Source organism: Piliocolobus tephrosceles, chromosome 13 (genome assembly GCF_002776525.5).
Source record: "Piliocolobus tephrosceles isolate RC106 chromosome 13, ASM277652v3, whole genome shotgun sequence".
Classification (NCBI taxonomy): domain Eukaryota; kingdom Metazoa; phylum Chordata; class Mammalia; order Primates; family Cercopithecidae; genus Piliocolobus; species Piliocolobus tephrosceles.
The window spans coordinates 122,263,134-122,286,353 of NC_045446.1; the positions used below are offsets into that span (position 1 = coordinate 122,263,134).

A 23,220-nucleotide genomic window follows, 5' to 3' on the forward strand; every position below is an offset into this window, starting at 1 on the left:
TACATTGCATATCAGACTGCTTGTGCGATAACAAAAGTGGCCTTAATAAATGTCATAAAACAAGCTATGCGCTGGAGGTGGAGAAAGAGGAAACAGTCAACTTTCATGTGTAACTACAAATTTCTCTGTATTATGGCCATTATTTGACTAGAGAATAGAGTTCTTAGACCCAGATCAGCAGGAAAAAAAAAAAAAAAAATGAAAGGCGACTTGGTGTAGTATCATAGGATCATCCTATTTGCAGCTTTTTATTGAAAAGTAATTATAGCCTTATTCAATTATGACCCAAATGTACCTAATACCCTCATAAATGCTTCTTATTCACCACCCAGCACTTTCTGACGCTGCTGGTCAAATAAATGGTGGCTATTTCTACCTGGGTGATGGCAAGGCTGTTAATTGTAACACTCCATGAAACTTAATTATGCAAAACAAAGAGGCAACTCTGGAGCCATTAATCAGAGGTTTCATTCAGAATTAATTTGTTGCTGGGACCCAAAGAACTGTTCTTCTGGTTCCTTCCACTGTGCTGCACTAATAGTTAATCCCTGGCTTTAATGGAAGCTGCTGGGGTTGAAACTCTGAGGTCAATCATGGCAAAGCAGCTTATGAACATCACCTTGATTATTAATGGGCAGACACCTAATTTCTTCTACTTAAGTCACCTTTCATTACAGCAACCAGAAACCAATACCATCCATGGGTTATCAAGAACAAGTGCCCAATCATGTATTTCCCAATTGCCTAAAGGCAGAACAAGAGAAAGTGAGTTAATATGTACGAGAAAGTGAGACCAAACATACCAGAAATTGACAGAAGAAAATAATTTATACCATCTCTGAACATCTCCAGAAAGAATATACTGTACCTAGCTTTTTATTAGGGAGGATTTCAGTATTTCCTTCTAAGTAGATGAAGGGGTGAAATTATTAGGATGACCTGGATGGTGCCTGAGGAGCTCCATATTTGTTTTGTTTGTGATGAAGCACAGGTGAATGGGAAGAGGAGGAAGGAAGGGATCCCGACCTAGAAAAAATAATTAAACATCGCCACCACCACCACTAACACCAGCACTATCATTAAAGACCTTCAGTGAAGTCCCAGGATCCTTGGTATAAATCTCCAAACCCATTCATTCACCCCTTATAAATTACTCCTGTGCTAATTAAATTCTGGAGACACAAAGATGCATGTACCATGGTCCTTTCTTTCAGTGAGCTCACAGTTGAATGCAGAAGAGCTGCAAAGCAAAGGAGAAGGAACAGCAATACAGAGAAAGGGAAATCACCGTGGCAGAACTTAGGAAGAGTTCAGAAGCAGAGCATCAGAAATTATCAAAGGGGAAAGGAAATGAAGGATCATGGAGGTATAAAGGTGAACCGACTAAGAGATTAAGGAGAAAGAGAGTTTTCCAGTAAATAAAGTAGAAACATGAGAAGATCTTGGAATGAGGAAAAACCAGCCCCCTGATGCCAAACTGACGTTCATGCTTCTCCCCTGCTGCTCTTGTATGAACTCTATTTTCAAGGCAAGGTCCTTTCCTTTTTTGCCCCCTAAACATCCTTGCTCAGCCCCTCCTCCAAACCTTTGTTTGTGCTGTACCTGTCAGCAATGCATTCCTCTGTATTTTCCCAAATTCTGCCTATTCTGTAAAGGTAAGATTGCCTCAAGGTCAAGTGATTTGTTTCTTCTACAGCACAATATTGTCCATTTCACTCTTGTGTCACTGAATCACAATCCTTCCTGATGAGATGTCTAATTTTAAAAGATGGGAATAGTGTGGTGAGCAGAATAATAGCTTCTAAAGATATCAGGTCTTTTCCCTGGAATTTGTAAACATCGTTTTATATGAGGAGAAGAAGTCTTTGCAACTATGGTTAAGTTAACATGGAGATGGAGATGTTCCTCTGGATTATTTGTGTGAACCCTGAACACCATCACAAGTGTCCCCTAACATGGCGGTAGAGCGTGATTTCATAAAGACAGAAGAGGAGGAGGCAATGTGACCACAGAGGCAGAGACTGGAGTGATGTGGGCACAAGCCAAGGCATGTGGGCATCCACCAGAAGCTGGAAGAGAGGAGAAAAGGACGCTCCCGCTCCCGAGAGTCTCCAGGAGTACAGCCAGTCAACATGGAGATTTTGGCTCAGTGATACTAATTTTGGACTTCTGGTCTCTGGAACTGTGACAGAATAAATTTATGTTGTTTCAAACCACCAGGTTTATGATAATTGTTAGAGTAGCCATAAGAAACTGACACAGATGTACAGGGTGGCTACAGGTGCAGAATTTTGTTTATGCCCATCAGCCCAGCAGGACTCTAACAGCTCTCCTTTCACTCTCAAAACGGTTCTAGTTTGGTGGCAAACTATATAGTCACCCTAGATATGGATGGTATTTTAGTCTTTGTTACATCATCCATGGTACAATTAACACGATGCCATGCCTAGAGTAGGCATGCAATATATAGTTTTATGAAGTACAGAGGAAAGAGTCTGTCATTTTAGAAATAATTTGCTCACAAGCTTTTCTACAAATTTTGGAAACAAGGAATTACTTTGGGTGGCTGAAGTAGAGAGAATCTGCTCAGGGATATTTATTGCTTAAAGATGAGGTTTTCAATTTGGTCTCACCACGAAAATACTAATTTGATGTTTGTTCCAAAATGAATACAGATCTCAATTCCAGGTTGTATTTTTTTAATTGATAACACTGAGAGCTTTTGTTAGGTATGAGGACATGTTCCATATGTTTAGGTAAATGTGGTTTTAAGTCTTTCTTGGCTTTATTTCACAGGAAATGTCTATGTAAACTTATTTGATAAAAATCAGAGGGGGAAACTGGAAGTCTCATTTAAAATAATTCTTTGACATGCCGCTTAGGTAGTGTAACTGGACTCCTTAAGAATAAATGTCTGCTCGTTTGTTCATATTTATGTGTGAAGGGTGGGGAAACAATCAGAAAACAACTAAATTTCAACACTGAACATATACAAGATAGTATGAAGAGGCATTTTTAAAAGTTAATATAATTTCAGCCAATGGTATCTTTGGGATCCACAGTCAGAAACTATATGGACTCAAATTGCAAATATCCATGAATGTGAATTACTATATACTAGGCACAGGAAAATGTAAAAAGTAGAATATTTAGTCTACATACATAATTTTGCTGGGGACGTGAAAACTTGGAAAGACAAAGAAGATGTTAATCAATCCAAGGTCAATGCAAGACTTTATTGTGCTAAGTTACATGATTCTGACCATAAGTGTCAGAAAAATTAGGAGAAGGAAGAGTCCATTGTGAGCTAAGATAACTGCTAAAAGCTTCTGATACGGGTTGGCTCTGTGTCGCCACCCAGATCTCACCTTGAATTATAATCTCCATAATCCCCTCATTTCCAGGGCAGGACGAGGTGGATGTAATTGAATCATACGGGCAGTGCCACCATGCTGTTCTCATGATAATGAGTTCTCAGGAGATCTGATGGTTTTATAAGCATCTGTCATTTTCCCTGCTGGCTCTGTGAAGAGGTGCCTTTCACCATGATTGTAAGTTTCCTGAGGCCTTCCCCGCCATGTGGAACTGTGAGTCAATTAAACCTCTTTTTTTTTTTATAAATTGCCCAGCCTTGGGTATTTCTTCATAGCAAAGTGAGAACGGACTAATTCAGCTTCATATAGAGAAGCAAAATGACCTGGTGTGTGAACACATGTAGGATTCACACTGGCATCCAAAGGGCAGGTGAGGTGGTGGGCAAGGCTAACAGTATTCGGGTAACAGTATATGACAGAAATTTCACATGGCACATGCAGGGAGCACCACACAACCCCTGTGCCTCAGCATTCGCTGCTGCATTTGGTTTAAAATACATGTTATAATATTTCTGAAACCTCATATATATTAGAACTCATTCCTCTCTGTTCCTCGGGGTAATGTGAAAACTTCAACCTATCCTCTGAATCTAAATTCTTATGAATTGAGCTGATTAGAAGAGATTCTCACAAGTTAAAGCAACGTGGTGTTACACATTGTGATGTAGTAATGCAAATTCATTTAGATAAATTTAATTAAGAAAGATCACACAAACCTGTTCCTTTCTCTAATGCTACTGAACTAAATCAACATAGGAATGATTAATTTGACAACATACTGAAATGCCAAGATTTTCCATTGACTAACACTCTTCACGAACTGATTGTATTTGGATAACAGTTATTGAGCAAAATACCTGAATATTGGATGACTTAGGCTGATCGTGGTTATGAAATATTTGCAAATAAATAAGCATTGTGAAATAAGTGAAAAAAACTGAAAAGAAAATGCAGCCCAAAAGTAAATACACTGATGTATGCTTTTAGATAATGAAGTTGGAGCAAAAGAGGGAAAATATGAGCCCCTCTGGTGCACAGGAAAGACAATGAAGACACAGAAATGGAGGTTGGCATAAGGGGAGAGCAGCAATTCAAAAGTATTTAAGCATGTAGATCCAATTTCCTTACCAGGAGGCAATCATACGCATTGCATGAGAAGAGAAACTCTAACAAAATGTGCCTTATCACAAGCTCTCTACCTTCATCTACCTACTGCATAACAGAATGCAAATGGTAAACTAGAAGGTTTCATGATTGCTAATTGCCGAGTCTGCTATTCATTGCAGTTGGCCTGTTGGTTCGTTAGCATTTCCCTAAATAATAGAGCTAGAAAGTCTAGCAAGAAAACAGGTAACACCTGGATTCTATTAATAACTTGTATCACAATGGATATTTGAATCCGGTCTGATGTTGAATGAGACTTGCAGAAAATATGTTACCATGTGTGTTCTAAGATTGACCTTGGCCTATTATTGAGGGTATGTTATTGATAAACTGATGTTAGTTATTTGCGAGTTAGCACAAGCTAATAATCAGAGAGCAGCTTGAAATGTGGGGACGATGAGAACTCCAGAAAGTATGTAGAAACAAAAAAAGGTAGAAGACACTATTGAAGACAAAAAAAGTTACAGAGTACGGTCACTTAGGACAAATCATGCACACATAGCAAGTGTCTCTGTGTTATCCATGCTGCAAAGAACAGAAGTCTGAAAACTTTATTGCTATCATTCTATGTTTTTAGTTGTAGATTTAAACTTTCATAACTACTGGAGCACTTGATGTGAAAATTACTCTTCCTAAGTCAAGTTTATGTGTCAAAGTTTTAACTGATAAAATTGATAAATTTGGGTACTGTCCTTTCTATTTTACAAGGCTCTTTGAAATTTAGAGATGTTCGCACAAGAGAATATAGTGCACTCTACATGACTGAATCCACAAAGGAGGTAAGTGTCTACAGCCGACAGCTCTAGCATGGGTAGGCTCATAAACACAGCAAACGTCTGTTGGGACATGAAGCTTATAATCACTATAATATAGCCCCTTAATTGTAGGATAACAATAAGAGGGGAAGCAAGGTATCTGAATAATCACAAATAACCTTTGTGGAACTCAGCTTCTTGGCCCCTTTCCTTCTTAGAATACGAAAGACCTGACAGGCCTGGAGGACAGAATGAACTCAGTAAACAGTAGACACTGTGCTAAGCACTTCACAACACTCCCATGAGCTGGGACCTGTTATGCCTTCCATTTTACAGATGCAGAAGCAATGCCCAGAGAAAGGATGCGATTTCAGCTCCACAATGTGTGCTTGGATACCACCATGAACTTAGTCATTCTATGCCAATGCCTTCTTGAACCCTTGGCCTCCCAAAGTGCTAAGATTACAGGCATGAGCCCCTGCACCCAAACCCAATGCCTTCCTGAAGCAAAAGTGTGAAAACAAGGAATATCCCAAGCATCTGGGCCAAGATGAAAGAAGGTAGCCTAAAAATCCCTGAGTATGGCAGGAGAATTGATTAAGGGACACAAATGTTGCCATGGAAAGTAAACAACTAATGCTCAGTATCTTGGCACATATACCTTAACCACCACCTAACCCCTTTCTTTTCAAAAATACTTTTGAGGGATTTTTCCTCATAAAAATGAATTTCAAATTATGAAATTGAGTTGATAGAAAAGTAAAATTCATTCACAACAATTTGCATATAGTCAAATTTCTTGAATTCTATCTTAAGTGTAAAGAGACCTACCTCCACCAAGATATGAACTATATGAACTACAGTCTCAAAACTGCAACTCAGATGGAGTAAGCAACACCCCTGCCCTGCAGCTTTTCATGCAGAGAGTGATAAACAGAGTCTGATTCCTAACTTCATTCTCCCCCATTACAGTCACTATCTCTTTCTCCTATTCCTATCAAAGGAGAGAAAAAAACTTTCTTTTAATATTTATCTCACAGAGATGTTGTGAGTATTACATAAGATAGCAGACAGAAAGCAGGCGCAATGACTGTCTTAGAGGGATGCAATGAACACTTATTATTATATGGTTCTTCAGACTCATGGGCTTCCTTCCCCCTGTACCCCTCTCCAAGGACGACCACAACAACATAAGGATGTCAACACTGGAAAAGGATGACTGGCTCACAAGTATTTTCATTGAATGTGGAAATAGACAAAGCCCTGTGGGAGGCTAAAGAGCCTTCCCTTCAGCTAAGAACACAGAGAACTCAAATAAAAATAACATAAAATATAGGAAGTCTGACTGTGAGAATCATTTAAGTGCCTTGCACATGGATATGTAGTTACTTTTAATTAAATCAATAGCTTTAAGTGACTGCCTATTACAACCATGCTTATCATTTTCCCTAATCTTTTTTCTAAGACCAAATTTTGCCACCCTTCGCTCTCATATTTCCTGATGTATAGATTTACATTAGGGTTCCCCTCCACCCTATTTATGTAGACCAGCATCTGCTCTCTTCTTGCCTGAATAATTAACAACCATGCATGTTCCCAGGGCATCCTGCGACCTCCTTCTGCAGGCGTTCCCTCTGAGCAGTAGTCTTTTTCTGTTGATCATAGGCAGTTCATCTTAGAATTACACAAGTGGGAGCCAAGATCAATGGCAACCTGATTTACAGCAGCTCTTACCAACAGCTTGTGGAAATTAGAAATAAATATGGGGTCAAATGACTCACCAGTAATTTGACATTGGTAAATCTGGCTTATTTAGAAGTCTTAAATAATAAGGACCTTCACATTGTTATTTCAACTGAAAGAACATCAGTGCTTTGCCTTAAGAGCCTTTGAGAGCTGAAAAGGTGATTTAAGGTATATTACCATTAGAAGTATTTTTCTATTATCTTAAGTATTGCAGTGCATCTGAATTGGTAGCACAGTAGTGTAACCATTCACAGCCCTAACTGGCATACATCAGTAGAAAGACCTATAGAAGAACTGCCCTTGGTCCTGAAATCATGAGTGCAGCCCAGCTCTGTGTTTCTGTTTTCGAGTTGTATTACAAGTCAACAAAACAGCTGTCTGTGTTTCTGAGTACTCTGGAAATACCATAACGACACAGCAAAATACCACAACAAAGTAATTCAGAAGATTTGTGGATTAAATGAGACAGAAGCAATGCAAAATACAAAAAACAACGACAATGTCATAACTAAATACACTATTTTAAAAAGACTATGGTGCTTAATTTTGAACGATGATTTGATGTGGTCAGTCTAAAATTGACATTGTTTTTGATTTACAAAGGAAAATCCCTTGTCTTGGAATAGCTATAAAATATGAGTTTTGAACATATGGGGCAACTTAGCAGAGACAGCAGTATATACATGTGAGCTGTAGTCTCCATATTCTGCAAAAGTTGTACTGTGATACACAATGACAAAACTGAAAATGTTATATAACTGTACTAAAATATGATAAAATGTGAAAACAGCTCTCAAGGGGGAAATGTAGTCCATCTCACCTTCTAAGAGTTCACTTAAATGATGAAGGGGTTGAAAGTGTGGACCCAGTTTTGAAATAGCACAGGGAAAGACATTCTACAAATTGATGTGGTTCATAATTTGCTTGACATAAGAGCTACTCTTCATGCCTAGAAAAAATTTTCCATGCCAGAATCTGATTCTATTTCTTCTTCTGGTTGCATCCTTAACCAAGACGCATTCAGCTGGCCATGTAATAGGTATCATACAATTGAAAATTGCCTGATCAACTTCAGGACAGTATCTGTGTGGTTAGTAGATAACCCTGTATCATGAATGTAGTGGATAAGTTATGACATCTTTAAGAAACATTCAATAACTTGTAATGATACAGACTTGAAGCTGTAGGGTCATGTCACCTCTGCTCTCCTCTACCTCCCTCCACTGTTCCTCCCTTTCTTCCCTCATTGAATTTCATAGGCATAGCATCTCACAGCATTTGTATGTCCATTTCGAAAGTAAAAGTAGAAGTAAATGAATGTCAGAGGCAGCAACATAGGTGGTACTCAAAGCTAGGGAAAATGAGAAGCAAAGAGAAGGAAGTGGCATAAGAGATCAAATTCAACTCCCTAGTTTTTAGACAGGAGGAATCTAAGTCTCAAGAAGATGAAATGGCATGATAGGGGTTATGTAGCTTGTCATGCATGTGGCCAAAAGCAGAATGAATCTTCTAGTTTTGATTTCTATGTCCTTTCTGCTGTATTATATTACAAAATATACTTATACACATTTTACAGTATACATAATACATATATAAAAGAGTACCCAGGGAAAAGACTGATGTAGACAAAATTTGTTTTTCTGGCACTGCACTTGCCCTTTCCTTTTCTTTTGGCTGTTCACATGCCCATGATGAATGCACTGTTATCCTTCCTGACTTAGGTAAAACATCAGCTGTTCTGATCCTCCATATTAGACCCAACCCAGGGAAGGAGACTGGAGCAAGGGCAACAGCAGCAACTTAGGTTTTAGTTGTTCTTATCAAGTAGCAAACTGGGATTGAACTGAGGTGCGTTTTGATTCCAATATCTGCAACATTAACTGTGGCACATTCGCAGGGGCTAGGAAGGCTAACAAAGACGACCTTCTTGGTAGACAAGCAACCAATCTTATTTATGTTTTCTCTTGTTTCCAAGTTTAAAAACTTTTTTTTTTTTTTTTACCTCCCAAGCAAGTTATCACTGACTTACTACTCTCAGAGTATTTTTATTAATCAAAAGTTGTGTATCTTTTTTTTAGTCAATGAACACATATGGAGTTCTGAATCATGTTTAGTGTAAGAGCTAGAAATCTAACAATGAAAAGATGAGATAAGAGCCAGACTGGGAAGAACTTTCTATGCAATACCAAACACTTGAGCCTTTGTCTTATGGGCTCAAGGGAGATATGGAGAATATTAAGCAGTAGAGCAATAGAATCTGATTTTTATTTTAAGTGAATAAATCTGACTACCATATGAAAAATGTATCCAAGGTGAACAAAAATCACCAGCAATACCTGTTTTCAGTGGTTTAACCAGCAGAGAAATAAAGAAGTCTTAGTTTATACCATAGGCTATTATAGGAAGAAAAACAAAAACAACTATACACCAACATTGTACTTTAGTTTTTTTTTTTTCCTTACAGGATTAGGGATTACACAAGCATGAAACAACTTAACTTGCATATTAGGGTTAAAGAAAGAAAGAAATTACAGATAATGAATGCCAGAATTCTCACCTGGAGAAAGAGGTTTCAAATAAGAAAAGGAAAGGAGACTAGAATAAACCTTGTGGTGCTGAGTAGAGTCAAAGCTGTCAATATGGACTCATGGGATTTAAAAATATACTGCAGATATGTGGAAAGGTAGAACAATGGAGAGGTACAGCTGCGTTTACATATGAGTTAGTATACATCCTTTCATTTCCCAGCCCCATTCACTCAGAGAAACTAGATGCAGTTACCCCACAGTAACAATGAGCACACCCAGCACCAAGATCTTGGTTTCTAAATACCATTCATCAATACAAAAAAAAAAAAATACTATTAATCAATACAGAGAACAAAAAGAGAGATGTGTAACATTAAAACACCAAAGAGCCAACTTCAGAGAGTTCACAGTAACTAAAATGGGAGCAACTTGAAAAGTGAAAAAATAACAAAGATTAAAATAACAGCCATGAGTTCACATTGATATAAACAAATAAATGAATCCTTAAATAAGTGGAGGAGTAGACCATTCTTCCTTGAAGAAGGATTCCAATTAACAAACATAGAAAGATTGGGGGAAACAGAAAAGCACCATTAGAAGTTTACAGTAATGATTGCTTCAGACAAGAACCACTGATGAATACTTGAAAAACACAGGAAGAAGTTTAAGAAGAAACCAGATATGTTGCTCCCCACAAATATTTACAAAGGGAATAAAGTAACTGTGCAATGAAGAATTCTGGCAGATACTACATTCACCAAGGGATCAGGGACAACACTACCAGTGAGGAACACATGTCAATCTCATATACCAGCTGCTGTCACGAACTATGAAGGGCACGAGATCTCTTTGGTATCCTTCCCAATAATTCAAAATCTCATAATAGTCATGAGAAAACATCAATTAAATCTGAATTGTGGAATATTGTACAAAGCAATGAACCAGTACTCTTGGAAAGTGTCAAGGTCACCAAAAGACAAGCAAAGACTAAAAATCTGTCACAGATTGGAGAATACTAAATGCAGAAGAAGAGATAACAATTAAATGCAATGTGGGATCCTGGATTGAATCTTGGGACAGAAAACAGAACTGAAAATGGCATTTATGGGGAAATGGTCAACATTCTCATATGTTCTGTAGATTAGTTAACAGGATTGTGCCAAGGTTAATTTCTTAGTTTTGATACTTATTCTATGGCTATATAGAATGTTGACATGAGGAGAAACTGGAGGAAAAGTATATGGGACCCCTCAATGCTTTTCAGAATAAAGGTGAAGCAAACTTGTAGACAGTGGAACTGGAGATGGGTAGAGGACAGCGTAGCAGAATCTATAAGAGCAGTGATTGATGAGATGTTGAGCACTGACTGACCCAAGGGTGAGTGATGTCTATTGGTAGGGGGAAGTCAGGTGGGAGTGCAATGCCTGAAGGACAATGAGGACTTCATTCTGGGACATGCTGAGTTTGAGGTGCTTCTGGGACATCCAGATGGACATGCAAATGAGGCCGTTTGATAAATGTGTCTAGAGTACAAGAGAGAGATGTAGATTGGAAATATAAATTGTGAAGTAGTCAGCATCTAGAAATTCGTTAGAGACACGAAGATGGATAAAATCATAGAGAAAGAACCTAAATGATGAAGAGAAAGGAATCTGGAGGGTGAAACTGAAATTTAACCCTTGTTCACACAAATCTGATTTCACAAACTTTTGTGGAAAAGGGGGTATGGCTTATTCATTTTTGTGGTGTCACAACTTACTATTTCGCTGGCAAACGACATGGGCCCATAAACATGTACTGAACATACGTTTGCATGCACAAATCAATGAAGAAATGAATCTATCTCCTTGGATGTGGGGATTATATGGAAGTTTCAGTCTTTCTCTATACATATTTCAGTCTGTCAGCTCAGCTCATGATGCTTGAATCTCAGGTTTTATTTAAAAGGCATTTCCCATAGTTTAAAAATTTAGGTAATTGGCAGAATGGATACCTCAAAGCAAGTTATGCTTTATGGTATAAGGTCAGGTGGTATCTATTCCCCTCACCATTTCTTAGAGAATGGTAAAACCATCAACAGTCTTATTTTTTTTTTTTTTAAGTGGAAAAAGCTTTTCTGGGCTTTGTACTTTCCCAGCAGGCCTCTTCCAGAACAAAGAGTAGCTCACTTCAGTCCCCTTTCACAGTTATTGCTGAATGCCCAAGCACTACTCCTCCCTGGGAGGACGGTTCCCACCCAGGGTTCAGGTGGAATGAGTCAGCCCACCTTAAATGAGAATCCTCGCCTGAAATCCTGGCTCAAATAGAAAACAGAACATCTCACTCTCACCTACAAGTCCTCACACAGTGTGGAGTTTCTGCCTTGTGCTTCCCAGCACTTTCAGGTAACACTGTGTGCTATGCAAACATTCTGCTAACAGAGTTTGCTTTGTTCTGGAAAACAGTGAAATATAATGATATTTTAAAAGATGAGTGGCTGCTGAAATCCCCATAACATTGCACTATTTGAGAAAATAGAGCTTACCTGAATATTTTAGGCTTAACAATTGCCAACCAGATGGCAGGCAGCAATATAAAAGGTATTACAAAGCTCCAACTCCTTATGTGTGTCATTTAAGTAGGATATTGTGCTCAGAATCCTGTTTCATCACTGTTGGCTGAGGTACTCCCCTCCCCACCTTTCAGTTTTATTTTCTCATGCTAACACTTCAGGGAAAAACACCATTTTAAAGCATTGCTTTGGATTTCTAATTCATTATCTTCATGTTTATTGGCAGTTTCCTTGAAGCTCTTCTAGGGGTAGAAATTGGGGAAGAGTGGTGGTTTATTAGGAGGGCAAAAGATGTGAGTTCGAAAGAAGAGATGCAGAACACACTTATTCTTCTTGTCATGCAACATGCGGCTTTTCCTCCAGTTTGTTGAAAGCACTGAGAATTTGGCCCAGACTTTCTAGTGATTTTAGGCATCAAAACTGCATCATTAGTGGTGAGGTCTTAGTATTCTAAAAGCAAAATGCTCAGCTAGTGTTCAAACAGAAGCTCAGGTACAATGGGATGGGGTGTTTGGGTCAAATCCAGCTGTAGGAGAAGAAATGAACTCTAAGTAGGAAGACAGGACGTAGTGTTCTAAAAAATGTATGATTCAGAGGGACCAAGAAAGAGAAATTTCAAGGAATTTAGGAGGCTAAGATGGAATGGGGCAGGCTGGCAACCCACAAGAGTGCATGTGGCCTAGCAGCAGATAGAAGGGCCCACACCATGGGCTGGAGTCCATTGTCTGAGAACAAGTCAAAGCCAAGGCCAAGGTTTGGGGAAACTGGGGTGTAGAGAAATTATTAAAGTAGACATTCAGGAATGGACACAAAGAGGCAAGCTATGAGGACAGTGTTACACTAGGCATTTGTGATGGAGTGTCACAGTGCTTCTCCACCAAGAGCTGGCACCACAGCTAGCGTAGGGGAGATAAGGAACAGACTTGACGCAGAGGCCCACCATTCACTGCAGAGGCTTCGTTCACTCTGCCGCAGAGTGTGTCCCAGTGCTCATGTCAAGCTAAGATGGCAAATCCACCTCTGTCCAGGAAAGCAAGGAAAAAATAGTCACAGTTTAAACGTAAAATATATACATAATCAAATAGATGTTAAAGACAACAGTCAATTGGAGGCTCATCTGCTACTTTTCCTCTGTAGAGATGGAGAAATCATTTATATCCGAATTCTCTCCAAATATTTTATGACAAATGTATTCAAGTGATAAATGTACACAGCCAGTGAAGTTCCTCTAATCAACCAAAAGAAACAAATACGCATCTTCCCAAAAGAAAGAATATCCACCATCACTGCTACCACAAAGGACATCATCAACAGCAACAACAAAACACCACATTGTGAGACTCTTGTTTTGCACGTATCCTCTCATCTTGCTCCTCTCCTTCATTTCACCCAGGCTGTGTGTACTCAGCATCTGTATCCGAGCAGAGAGAATGAAATCATAGAAGATGAGCCCGTAGCCCTGAATAGGCTGTTTAAATTAGTTCCAAGGCACGGGTAATTGTCTAACTCTTCCCTTTGCTCAGCCTGTGTAAACACAGATTTAAATGATTGATCAAAGATAGAATAGTCCCATAATGATCAAAAGAAAATTAGTGGAAGCTCAAAGACAGTGTATTGTCTCAGGATTGAAGACTCAAGGGGTTGAAGCCCCAACCCAAGCTTTACTTTCCCTTCCACTACTTGCAAGGGGGTCACCACCTGCTTAGGTAAAAAATAAAGATAGTTTTTTTTAAAAAGTTCAAGTTAAATGACATTCTAAAACTCTGGTCACTTAATTGCCTGCCACATGATAAAAAGTAGCATAAACAGCCCTTTAACTTCTTTTTTTTTTTTTTTTTTTTGAGACGGAGTCTTGCTTTGTCGCCCAGGCTGCAGTGCAGTGGCCGGGCCTCAGCTCACTGCAAGCTCCGCTTCCCGGGTTTACGCCATTCTCCTGCCTCAGCCTCCCGAGTAGCTGGGACTACAGGCGCCCGCCACCTCGCCCGGCTAGTTTTTTGTATTTTTAGTAGAGACGGGGTTTCACCATATTAGCCAGGATGGTCTCGATCTCCTGACCTCGTGATTCGCCCGTCTTGGCCTCCCAAAGTGCTGGGATTACAGGCTTGAGCCACCGCGCCCGGCCTCTTTAACTTCTTTAAGCCTCAGTTTTCTTATTCTCAAAGTTGGGTAAAAAAACTCATAGATTTATACTGATGATTAAAGGATAAGCAGTATATTAAAATGCTTTTATAATGTCCTATTCCCCATAAGTGTCCCAAAGACAAGTTTGATGGTGACATAAATGAATCAATAAATGAATGAGTGATTATACACATAGCTAGAGTGACACAGTGACTTCTGTGCATGGACAGCATACCTCTGCACCACCATTTATCTTTATGGTATTTATCACTATCTGATAATACATGATATATTTCTTTATTTATATGCTGTCTCATCCCCATCGCCAAAGAGATGCATGGAACAGCAAATTTGTTTTATTCACTGTAATATTTCCAGTGATCAGAACAAAGCTTAGAACATAATAGGCATTCAGTCAATATGTATTTGATAAATGAATGAATGACATATTCAGGTTTTGAACTGAAATGTGCCTGACTCCAAAGGTGTTATCTTTAAACACTAACTGTTCACAAACAAATAGACTCCAAATCTTAGAGGCAGATTTCACTCAACTCCATTTCGGTCTTATATAGTTTTGGGAGGTGGAATAATGTCCCTCACTTCCAAGAACCTGTGAATGCATTACTTTACATGGCAAAAGGGATTTTTTGCAGATGCAATTAAATGAAAGACCTTGTGATGGAAAGATTATGCTGGATGATTCCAGGAGTCCCATTTATTCACAAGGGTTTTTAACAGCATCTTGCAATGTTTCTAGGCTGTGGTCAAGGAAGCAATGTGACCGTGGAAGCGGGGCCCAAGAAATGCTATAATATTGGCTTTGGATATGAGAGAAGAGGCCAGGAGCCAAGGAATGCAGGTGGTCTTTAGAAGCTGAAAAGACAAGGACATGGATCTTCTCCTAGAGTTCTGGAAGTATACACCATCCTACTGACACCCTGATTTTAGCCTATGGAGACCTGAGTCAGACTTTGGTGCTACAAAACTGTGACAGAACACATTTGTGTTGTTTTTAGTCACTCAGTTTGTGTTGATTTGTGACAGCAATGATAGAAAACTAATATAATAGTACAGAGAACATCAGTTTGAGGAAGTCCATTGTTTATTTGCTGTAAGAATATGATTTCAGACATTATAAGAAACTAGCTCACATTTTAAAAACTAATTAAATTCGATATACTATAGAACCTTCTAAACAGCCTCCTAAACTTCATGTCAAAATTAGACAGTTGAAACTTGGGACCAATCGTAAACATTTCTCCCTTTCTACATGTGCTTATACGAAAACCTGGAAACTTCTGTGGATATTTTTTTGCCCTGGAACCGTGGATTGGCTTCTGCATACTATTCGTCTCTACAGCCAAAACCTTCCTCTGCTATGTTTTCCATGCTGCTTTCCACAATAAGAAATAAAAGAAAAGAAAAACACAGTCCGTGCTGCCACCATTTCCTACCATATTCACATCTTCCCTACACACGTATTGCTGCAGCCTTCCTAGGAAGAGGCCCTGGTGTGTGACTTTATCAGGAGCCCCCGACTCAATGGTCTCCACCACAGAGCCATCAGGCAATGCCTGGCCACGACGCTAAGGCTCTATGAGCCCACAGCTCCCAAGCAATGGACATTGACGCAAAAAATTAACGTGCATCTGTTCATCACAGCAGACGGCAGAGAAAGTGGGCTGTAATTTTAGCTTCTATCCCCCAAATAATGTTTGTTGTCGTGCTGTAATCTTGGCAATCAGCGTAACAGATGAACATATCGTTTCATCTGAAATATTTGCTAAACATGATAGGACCTTGAAAACCACACCTCAGTGTGTGTGTGTGTGTGTGTGTATGTTTGAAGAGAAACTGTGTATTGGGTGGAATTAAAAACTGAACCACATAAAACCTAGCTAAATAAGGTAAAATGAGGAGCTTTGCAAATTCATTGAATTAGCTGCATGTCTCTTCTTATGCCTTTCTCTGGAACTTAGTATTTTTTTAACCTTAAAAATGAGGCTCTCAGGTCTAGAAAAGCCATGCATCTACTTTTCCTTTTGTAAAATATGAAAATTTAAAGCACGTGCAGTTTTTAAAGTGGAATCTAATGACAATAAAATTTAATTGGGCATATTATTCTTGTGATACTGTATTAACCTGAGTGCCACAAACTCATTTGCTTATAAAATAGCCTTGACCACTGAAAGGACTCTTTATTTCTGGGGTGGAAACACTAGTCTATATGTTGAATTGACACTTAGGCAAACCACCACTAGCACTAAACTAGGAAATCTCTTTCTTTCCAAAGTCACCTCAAGATGAAATTCACATATGAGGCCATTGCTAGAATAAACACATTAAAATCATTTCAGGTTGGGTGTGGTGGCTCACACCTATAATTGCAGCACTTTGGGAGGCCAAGGCAGGTGGATCACTTGTCAAGAGTTCAAGATCAGCTTGGCCAACATGGTGAAACCCTGTCTCTACTAAAAATACAAAACAAGCCAGGCACAGTGGCACGTGCTTGTAGCCCCAGCTACTTGGGAGGCTGAGGCACAAGAATTGCTTGAACCCGGGAGGCAGAAGTTACAGTGAGCCAAGATCATGCCACCACCCTCCAGCCTGGGAGACAAGAGCAAAACTCCATCCCAGGGAAAAAAAATTTTCACGTCCCTCTTCACCTTGCTCTATATTATATATAGCCACAAAGTCAATACCTTTGTCATCAGTGAACTACTCAAGGTTTCAGGGTGCAGCAGTGAGAACAACACATTTGAGATTTCTTGCCTCTGTTGAGCCCTCATTGAATAGGCAAGACAGATGAGCAACGTAATTTCATCTCCAGATAGTAAGAAATGCTAAATGAGAAAAAATTAGTAGGAGGGTAAGGAGGCATGGTAGGAATTACAGGCAGACAGTGAAAAAGTGAGTATCTGGAGAGGAACATTCCAGGAAGAGGAGTCCAGAGTCAGGCTCGTAAGGCCAGGGCACATTCTGTATGCTCAAATAGGAACAAGACTAAGGTGGCTGAAGCAGAAGTAGAAGAGGAGGAGAATGGTAAGAGATAAAGTTGGAGAAGCAACAAGGATGTTCTCACCCATACAAAGAACCAAGCAGGAACAATCTAGATATTCACAGAAAGAATGTAGGCATCAGCCCCTTTTTATTCTGTTCCCAGGGTAATAAAATAGGAATTAGAACCAAATACCACATGTCCTCACTCATAAGTGGGAGTTGAACAATGAGAACACATGGACACAGGGAGGGGAACATCACACAGTGGGGCCTGTCGGGGGGTTGGGGGCAAGGGGAGGGAGAGCATTAGGACAAATACCTAAAGCATGTGGGGCTTAAAACCTGGATGAGGGGTTGATGGGTGCAGCAAACCACCATGGCACATGTATATCTATGTAACAAACCTGCACATTCTGTGCATGTATTCCAGAACTGAAAGTAAAATAAAATAAAATAGGAATTAGAAACTATGTTTATGACTCTTAACCCCTGGTCCGGGACGGGTTTTGTTTGTGTTAATATGTATGGATATACAATATGGTATAAGTATCTGCATGTGTGTTATATGTGTGGAGATATTCAGCACTAGTAAAATATGATGCATTAAAAAAATTATGACTTCATTGCTAAGCCCCACATAAACATGTTTTCAATATTTAATGGCTATTTTTCCCAAACTCAGTTCCATGACTACATTTCATTGAAACTAACATGTAACTATTAGGCTGGGCACGGTGGCTCACACCTGTAATCCCAGCACTTTGGGAGGCCAAGGTGGGCGGATCACCTAAAGTCAGGAGTTTGAGAGCAGCCTGGCCAACATGGTGAAACCCTGTCCCTACCAAAAATACAAAAATTAGCTGGGTATGGTGGCGAATGCCTGTAGTCCCAGCTACTCGAGAGGCTGAAGCACAAGAATCACTTGAACCCAGGAGGCAGTTTGCAGTGAGCCAAGATCACACCACTGAACTCCAGCCTGGATGACAAAGTGAGATGCTATCTCAAAAAATAAAAAATACATAAAGTAAAATAAAATGTAATTGTTTATAGACTATACCATCATTATTCTATGATCCTCTAAAAAAGAAAAAATACTTCTGATGACCTGAAACATGCTATCAAACACATATTACAATATCAGGAATGTTTCAAAATTTGAAAACGTATCTATCACAGAATAAAATCCAATACATTTATCCCCTTTCCTGATCTATAAAATGTGTAAACTTTGACTTATTTTGAAACACTCTTTGCGCAAACTTACAAGTGAACTTGGAATCAAAGCAAGGCATTGTTTTTTGTTTCCTTTTCCTGGGGCCCACTTGCTGAGAGGCAAGATACTTTTAGTTCTGCTTTTATTAGCAGAAGTCATCGTCGTAGTAGTTGCAATGGAGGTGGAAGTGCGTATCATAGTGACAGTATTTGTCATGTGTTTATCGGGTATTTACTAAGGATGCTATTGTATCGCCACCTATTGGTTCTACCTGATCTCGCTCCACATGTAAACTTAAAACCAGCTGAGGTAGTTCAGCAACAAACAGCATGTCAAGTAGCTTCTTTACTAGCAGAACATCCACACTCAGTTTCTTAAACTTTTCTCATGTGACCTCTACCTAAGTGTGCCACCAGTGGTAGCACATTAGCCTAAAATTGTAAGCTCACAGTGATAGACAGTTCTACAAAACTTTTTGTTGTAATGATAAATACTGTTCAATTGCTTGCCTATTATTAGGCCCACGTCAAAGCACTTCATAAGCATTTATGCCTCAGAACTACCCTAGGAGGTAGATCTAATGATTATGATTTCCAGATCACAGATGAGGAAACGAAAGCACAGAGAGGTTGGGTTATTTGCCAAGAGACAAAAACCCAGGGAAGCAGCCTGCCTCTGTGATGACCCGTTGACAACTGTGGCCAGCACTTCTGCACTCACCACACATGCTTCGGGCTGGCTCTTTTGTGAGGATCAGATTGTTGATCAGAACATACACGTCTGGGTTAGCAAAGATTATATTTTTGGCTAAATGTTAGTTAGGCTCCTAGATTCTCTGCTATATCAGTCTGTGCACTTCCTTGTAAAATATAGCTTCAGAAATCAACCCTGCAAAGTCAGTTTACCAAGAACTCCTCACCCTTTACACCTCATCATCCTGGATATCGGATCAGGCTCCACCTCCTGCACCATCCCCCAGATGATGTTTGGTCCTCCTGGCCTGTCATCAGCAAGAATCTCGTTTGGTCTGTTTAGTTAGAATCTCCATGACCCCTGCTGTTTCCTCTTAGTAACTTTCCATCCACTGACTCCCACCCTGTTTCTTGCATATAAATTCCCATTTGCCAGGATATATTTGGAATTGAGCCAATTCTACCCTAGACCTTTTTCCCTGTTGTGAGAGTCCTTAATAAAATCTGTTTTTACCCCATTAACTACTATCCAGCTATGGTTTTTCTTTGACGATATCTCCTAGTTCACCCTGTCGCATTTAGTGTGGTAATGAGCACAGCTACATCTGTTACTGGCTCCATTCTCTATGCCTAAAAATTAAAAATTCCTGAGGAGCTGGGAGCAGTGGTTCACACCGGTATCTCAGCACTTTGGGAGACCGAGGTGGGCAGATTACTTGAAGTCAGGAGTTTGAGAGCAGCCTGGCCAACATGGTGAAACACCATCTCAACTAAAAATACAAAAATTAGCCGAGGACACCTGTAGTCCCAGCTACTCAGGAGGCGGAGGCAGGAGAATTTCTTGAACCTGGGAGGTAGAGGTTGCAATAAGCCAAGATCACACCACTGTACTCCAGCCTGGGTGACAGAGGGTGACTCTGTCTCAAAAAATAAAAATAAAAATAAAATAAATCATGAGGCCATGCAGCTGATTTTGATGTGGATATTCACACTTGTTTTGCATGCAGCCTCAGTGATTTTACTGGTCTAAGATGATAGGATTTTTTTATTTCATTTTCACCTAGCACACCAATCAGAAAGAGTCTGTTCTTTTGGTGCCTTAAAAAAAAATATTCATGACACATCATGTTGACAAGTCAAGACATTCAAGCAGCCCAGTAAAGTTGTACACCCAGGTGAGATGGAAAAAGTGAATGAAAAATCAGAGCATCATTTCTCACCAGTACTGCCTCTGAACTGACCACACACAGCACAGTTCACAGGCCACCCAGCTGTCCCTTAACCCTCCCTTATGAGACAGTAAGAGGCTTCTTCTGAGGTCCTGACAGGCTGCAAATTCTTTTCTCAGAATGGCTTGGGATTTGTTGCATAGTGGCAACCCTGCCGTGATCTTCCAGAAAGGAAGAATACCCATAAATTAAAACATCACCAGCATCCATTCCAACACTTCTGGATCCTCTAATCACCTAGGCAAAACATAAAAAATAAAAACCTTGTTTTGCTTTCTCTCCTCTTGGCCTTCCTCTGCCACATCTTCTATGGCCGTAAGTCTGAGCCTGCCTAAACCTTAACTGGCTGAGTGTTAACTCATCCAGTGAGTTCAAAAGAGAGGGACACAGCAAGGCACACAGAGATGCCAGTGTCACAGTGGAACCAGCCTAGGAGAGCTCAGGCTTATAGCTGGCATCCTAGGGTCACCCTGGAGGAAACACTGGAACAAAAGGATCCTGTGGCTCCTGGCTACTGACAAGTCTTTGGCCTAATTTATTTGAGTAGTTCAGAGAAAACAGAATTTTTTGGAATTTCCAAGGCATTTGCATCAGGTTGGTGTGGCACCACACTTTTAAAACCTTCACAGTTTTCCAGGAAATGCCTTGTGGAAATTGGATTTGACTCTGCTTTGTCCTTGACTCTGATGGATGCCAATGGTGAAGCAATTTCTGTTCTTGTCACTAAGCAATGCCTTCCTCTCTAGTTGTGTTCTCATTTCACCATTATTTGAGATGTCTTTGAAACTATACAAATTTTATTTTCCCTAATATGTACCGAGATTCATTGAATGGCACACTTAATTTTTCTAATTTGATCAACAGTTGGTTAATTGAATGAATAGACAATCTGTTTAAAGAGAGAATTTGTACTATTTCCTTCCTTGTCTATTCTTCATCCTTACTCACACTCTCTCCTATTCAATCACAGTTATTTTTTCTGAATCCCATGGAACCCGAGTCAGGCTGGTGAAACTGGTTCTGGGTCCTAAATTTGCCACTTATCCTGTGTGACGCCTTTGAGAAGTTTTCTCCTCTGAGTATCTATTCCTCACACGTAAAATAAGAGTAGTAACCTACCTAACTCAGAGGTTCTTGTTGTAATTAAATGAGATAAATTAAATGAAGCAAGTATCAGAGTGCTCAAAACAGCATAAACATCTAATAACTGTTAGCTCTTATCACCACCTCCCCTTCCATAAATTTAAAAGAAAGTTAATGAATTTTTGCCAATCCTGGAAAGCTATCATCCTTTTAAAGTAAGCATTTTATAACTTAAAATGAAAACTCTTAAAATTATGCGCTTCTCTGGAAACATCCCAATCAATCAACTTTGCCAATGTATAAATAAACAGGATGGGTCACCCCACAATTTAGAAATGGATGGTTTTCCTGGCTCTGTGCCATCTCTCCTTTTTCCCATACCACCGTCTCTGCTGGAAGTAAAGTCTGTGAAAGAAATTGTTTTATGGGCCCACAAGTCTGCTCAATACGCAGAACACAGTAACAGCAGCACCCAGCTGGCTAAGGGCTGAGGATGTGGTCTTATCAGCCCTGGAGTTTGGTTAAGGCAGAAAACAGAGAGCCATTCTCCTTCAATAAACAGAAGACAGCTGGAGTCCCCCAACTCCTCTTCTTAAGGGAGCCTTTAATGACTTCTCAGCCATGTCTTCATGTACGGATAGGGCATGGTTTCTGACGAATGGGGACCAGAACTTGGGGGAAGGTGGGGAACAAGAAAACATGCTATCTTGGGTAGAAATTAAGATAAGGAAATACTGTGTAAAAAAACAAAACCCGTAATGTATTCCTTTTCTGCTCATTCCCTAGTTACTCTCCAGCTTCTGGAATGAAGGTGCGATGCTGGACAGAGGAAGCCTCTGCAAGCTCCTGCTGCCATCAAAAGCTCCGTAAGTGCCGCATTTACCGGGAGAGGGCAGCTTCAAAGGTTTCATTTCCACTTAGAGTCTAAGCAGCTCTACAAAAGAGCATTGATTTTGGTTAAATTGATTTCATTCATAGTTGGTTTGGATGGTGTATTCAAAAGATAGATCGTATCAGACTGCCAGCGTACAGGAGTCTGGTCCTAAATATTTCCTCTTCTCACAGGTGGGTGGGATTTGGCCTTTGAGGGGCCTGAAAAAGACATTTTCACAGGATGGGCCACTCTGGACAGTCGTGTCACACTGCAATTTGGGCTACGTCAAAAGCATAAAATCAGTCTTTTCAATATTGCTTCTAACTGCCTGTGCAGCAAATACCCACTTGTCTTATTACTTCATATTAATGCACATTAGCTATTGACCCTAATTTAGTTGAAATATATAATAACAGACAGATGTACCAAGTGCCATCCGGTTATTAGAAACTCGAGTTTGTTCCATGGATTCCGGGTGGAGGCTACTACGGAAAATACCGGCATGACTACTTCAAACGTGCAAGTAGGCATGAGTATTCATGATCACTGTATTTGACTGCAAACCTCAAGCAGGATGGCATTTGAAAACCATATAATATCCAAAACCATAGTACCAAACAGCAGAAGGCTTCTGCTGAAAAATGTTCAAGATTACACATGTGTGAACATGTAACACATGCAGTTTTATATTAACAAATGCCATCAACTTTCAATTATTTATTCAAATGAAAGGCAGCTACTAGTTTAAAAATATAAAAGATAGGCCAGGCGCAGTGGCTAAAGCCTGTAATCCCAGCACTTTGGGAGGCTGAGACGGGCGGATCACGAGGTCAGGAGTCGAGACCATCGTGGCTAACAAGGTGAAACCCTGTCTCTACTAAAAAAAA

At 39.8% G+C, this 23,220-nt stretch overlaps 1 protein-coding gene across 2 annotated transcripts in view; it reads right to left on the reverse strand.

The window, feature by feature from the left end:
* OPCML (opioid binding protein/cell adhesion molecule like) overlaps window positions 1–23,220 on the reverse strand; it is a 1,160,427-nt gene that overhangs the window by 915,283 nt on the left and 221,924 nt on the right. The gene's annotated exons all lie outside the window — the stretch shown is intronic.